We start from the raw sequence: 5186 nt of genomic DNA on the forward strand, positions 1-5186 counted from the left end.
CCAGAACATGTGGCCATTAAATGTTAGATATTACATTATTTACCAGAGACACCTATGTTAACAGTATGAATTGTTCTACAGAGTCAATTAGGCAAAGGAAGAAATGTAAAGGCCTTTTTATGCTAACTCTTAATGCATTGCTTGATATTCAGAGCTATGTATGCATTATGCCTTATCAATTAATCTCTAGCCATCCTATCTGTGAGATATATGAATGTAGCATAAAGTCAGCCCTGCCCCAAATGCTGTTGGCTCACGGTAAGTAGGACCAGTGATGTTATTGGTCTTTTTCTCTTGTGTTATGCAATGTATAATAAGGGAATGTGTGGTCGTCAGTGCCTGAATGCCACTTTCAGTAATAGAAACGCCTTCTGGGGAAATAAGATTGGTGCCAGAACTCGAATATGGAAGCAAACTTGAAATTATTTCACTTCTATTTCAGAATGTTTTTTTTAAAAGGAAAAGGCAGCAAGACCATTTTGAGGGCTGCCAACCACACTGAGGCATTTGAATGAGAATCTCTCTATAGCTTTCTATAACCTACTAAATAGAAATCCAGGGTTCTTAGGTAGGTATCTCAGCCTCTGTTCAATCTAGTGCCAAATTACTTTCGTACATTATCACCTATAGTCCCCCTTCATGGGCACTCCATGTTTTTTGCCAAAGTGGACTGAGCTATTCCCTGAAGAAAAATAAAAACAAATATGTAAAATAAAATAAAATGTTCCATTCAAGATCGAGTAGGTCCACTCTATGCCATTCTTTCTTGCTGAGTACAACCCCCAAATTATAGAAAAAATAAAACAAAACAAAAAACTAACTGAACACTCTGAAAATTAAACAAAATCAGACAGAGGGGGAGGGGGGTCAAACACCGAAGAAACAGGGGCACCTGGGTGGCTCAGGCAGTTAATCATCTGTCTCTTGATTTCGACTCAGGTCATGACCTCATGGTTTGTGGGTCCAAGCCCTGCATCAGGCTATGTGCTGACAGTGTGGAGTCTGCTTGGGATCCTCTCTCTCACCCTCTCTCTCTGTCCCTTCTCTGCTCATTCTCTCTCTCTGTCTCAAAATAAATAGACTAAAAAAAAACAAAAACAAAACCCAGAAGAAACACCTTTAAAAGGGATAAGCCTTTCTCCCCCCCCCCCCATTTTTCCCCCTCATTTGGAGCTGTGCTAGTAGTGGAGGAAGCAGTAAAACTTTGAAAGAATCCCTTATTATCGGCCAGAGGCACAACAAAAGGAGTCTTTATATCTGAAGAATGTGAGTGTATGTCAGAGAGAAGGCATCTAGAGAATGAGATTCCTTAAATGCTGTGTCTGAACCTCCCCAAGTTCTGAGTCCCCACAGACCTTCATGTGCAGGAAAGATGAAAATTAGCTTAGAAAAGGTTTTGAAAACTAAATTGACATTGAAACTAGCACCTAGAGGAAGTAAGTAGAAGTTAAAGTTTGAAGCAAACTGTGTTGATTGCCTGCCAAAACAACTACAGCAAAAATCAATATTCTATAGAGAATTTTACTAGGACCCAGTACCTATGAAACAATTTTCAGGTGTTCAGGATACAATCCAAAATGAATCAATATGCATAGAAGTGGAAAAATAGTAGAGGTTCTCAAAGAAAAAGACTATCAATAGATGATACCCAGGAGATGATTCAGATTTTGGAATTATCTGACAAAAACTTTAAAGAAGCTAACTATAACTATGCTTCATGATATAAAGGTAAACACACTGGAAATAAATGAAGAAATAGAAATTTTCGACAGAGAAATAGAAATGATAAAAAAGCAGGTAAACATTTTAGAACTAGAAATACAATACCTTAGATAAAAATTTCATCAAAAGGGCTTAAAAGCAGAATGGGGATGACAGAGTTAGACATTTACTATTGTCCCACTGAAGGGAAAATTGAAAGTTCAAAAATAAAGCAAGAAAAATAGTAGCTATCTTGGCTAATATAGAAGACACTTTTCTCTGTGAATTCTATAAAATATAGATGGCTATTAAAAATTATAGCAGTGTGTGGTAAATTTTTAAGCAGATGTACATGTATATATGACAAATATGAAGAGGGAAGAGTAAAAAGTGACCCAAGTGATTATAAAACTTTTACATTTTACTTGAAGTAGTAACATGTTAGCACTACATATATTGTGAAAAGATGTAGCCTCTAGAAAAACTACCAAAATAAGAACACGGTTAAATAGAGCCAAAATTACAGTGGATAAATAAAAATTAAGTACAGGTGAAGATACATGAAAAAATGTACTATCCGTGATAAAAACTCTCAGAAAGATAGGAATAGAAAATGGCATACTCAACATGATGATGGTGAGCTGAAAAAAATATACATAGTGAAGAATGAATACTTGCCTCTAAGATCAGAAACAGGTCAAGGATATATGCTTTTATCATCCCAGTATTATACTGGAAGTTCTAACCATTGCAATAAAACAAGAAAAAGAAATGAGAGACATTCAGACTGAAAAGGAAGGCATAAAATTATTTGTGTATGACATTATGATCTCTATAACAAATCTTTAAGACCATTAACATGCTCTTGGAACTAGTAAGTAAGCTTATTGAGGTTGCAGAACAAAATCAATATAAATATAAATTGTATTTCTATGTATCAGCAACAAATAACTAAAATAATAATTTTAAAAGAGTCACATTTCACCAAACAGCATGAAATAAGTATAGATCTGAAAAAATACATGTAAAATTTGTATGCTGAATATTACAAAGCACTGATGTAAAATATCAAAGAAGATTAAATATAAAGACATATCATAACTCGGTATTATTAAGATGTCATTTCTCCCTAAACTGATTTGATGAAATCCACCCCCCCCCCCGAATTCTATCAGGATTTTTTTTTATAGAAATAAACAAGCTGATTCTTAAGTGTATTTGTAAAGTCAAAGGAATTAGAATAGCCAAAAATCTTCTGAAAATTAAAAAACAATGCTGTAGTATTCACATTAAATGATTTCAAAGCTTATTAGAATACTATAGTAATCATAACTGTTGTTTTCATGGGAGGATGGATACATAGAACAACATGGCCAATTTATTTCTGATAAACTTGCTAGGATCATTGAAATTAGGTTAATCTTTTCAACAAATTGTACTAGAAAAGTTAGACATCTATATGTGAAAAAAATAATTCCCACCCATATCTCAGATCTTCTACAATAATTAATTCAAAATGAGTAATACCTATAGCTACAAAAACTGAAATTATAAAACTTTCTTCAAGAAAACAGGAAAAAATCTTTGCAACCATAGATTCCACAAGGAATTCTTAGGTCACCAAAATCACTGCCTCTAAAAGAAAAAGAAAAGGATAACTCAAATGTATTAAATGAAAACTTAAGTTCTGGGAAAGATAACATTAAGAAAATAAAATGACAAGCCACAGAAGAGTGGGAGAAAATGTTTTTTAAATTATGTGTCTGAACAAAGAATTTGTATCTAAAATATGTAAAGAATTCTTAACAATGTAATAAGAAAACAATCCAATTAAAAAATAAGGGCAGAGGAACTATATAAACACTTCCCTAGAGAAGATATTCTTTGACAAACAAGCATATTTGAAGATGCCCGGCATGATTATTAGATGTATTAGTATCCTAGATCTTCCATAACAAGTTGTCATAAACTAGGTGGCTTAAAACAATAGAAATGTATTCTCTCAGAATTCTGTAGGCAAGAAGTACAAAATCAAGGAGTCAACAGGACTGTGCTCCCAGTGAAGGGTTTAGGTAAGAATGTTTTCTTGCATTTTATGATCCTCCTCTAGCATCTTATGTTTGCCAGTAATCCTTGTGATAATAATAATAGTAATTATAATCATCATCATCATCATCTTGAAAAAAAATTGATAGTACCATGATTTAATGTGGATGCTGAGAAAGCCAAAACTCCTGCACATCTGCTGGTGATAATACAAAATGGTTTAACTTGTTTGGAAGAGAGTTTGATGGTGTTTCATATAGGTGAAAAGATACTTACCCATCTATCTCACCTCTGCATACCCACAAAAATGAAAATTAAAGTTCGCACAAAAACCTCTACTCAAATGTTGAATAGTGGCATTATTCATAATTTCCTAAAATTGGAGACAATCCAAATGATGTACTAGTGGTTAGTGGGTAAAATCTATGATTCATTTATATAATGGAATATTATTCTGCAGTATTATTGATATACACGATCACAGGCTGAAATTCAAACACATTATGCTAAGTGAAATACCAAATTTGAAAGACCACATACTGTCTAACTCCGTTTTTATGGTATTATGGAGAATAAAATAATAAGAAATAGCAACAGAAATCAAGTCAGCAGTTGTCAGGGATGAGGTTGGTTGGAAGTGTAGACCACAAAGAGGCCGGGAGGACATTGGTGTGATTCAGCAGGTGTACATCTTTATTGTGGTGGCATTTTCTCTATGCATTCATTAACATTTATAGAAACATACACCAAACTAGGGAATTTTACAGTATGTAAATAAATACAATCCAGCAAATAGAAAGCTGATGCCTGATATTTTTTGTGGTACGTATTGGGACATAATAAATGTTAGTTCCTTTCTTCTCCCATGCATAAAGGACATCTCCTATTGCTATTTTATTTGTTGGCTACTTTTACATATTCATAGTTTTCTTTTTCTCCACACCCCCCACCCCCACCCCCCATAGAATGTCTCCCCCTCTTGGCAATTTGGTAAATAATTTCATTAGGACTTTTTTGCTGTGTCTCAGTTACATTCTTTGCTGCTTTATCGTAAGCTAAATGTGATCTTGTTTGGCCTTCCACCTGTGCTGCTGTCATAACTGAAGATGTCTTGTAACCTAGAAGTCAATTGGTGACTTTTCATCCCCTGAAATTTATTTAAGAGGCTCTTTTCTGTCCTAATTTCAAGTTCCATGAAACTCCAAAACCATATCATTTCCCAAGGGCTTATATCCTTGATATCCTTGTGCTCACCAAGCTCCTACTACCACTGGAGCTGTTCTGTCTTGAGATAGAAAGTTGAGCCCCCTTTTATTTGATCTCTTCTTTGTGTTCTGGCAAAAATCACTCACATGAAGCATCTCTCAGTCAAGCACACTAAAGATTTGTAAGAAGGAATATTCAGAACATCAACTGCACATTATTCACTCTAGTGCTTG

This window comes from Herpailurus yagouaroundi, unplaced genomic scaffold (assembly GCF_014898765.1).
Source record: "Herpailurus yagouaroundi ecotype Mexico unplaced genomic scaffold, PumYag 187, whole genome shotgun sequence".
NCBI lineage: Eukaryota > Metazoa > Chordata > Mammalia > Carnivora > Felidae > Herpailurus > Herpailurus yagouaroundi.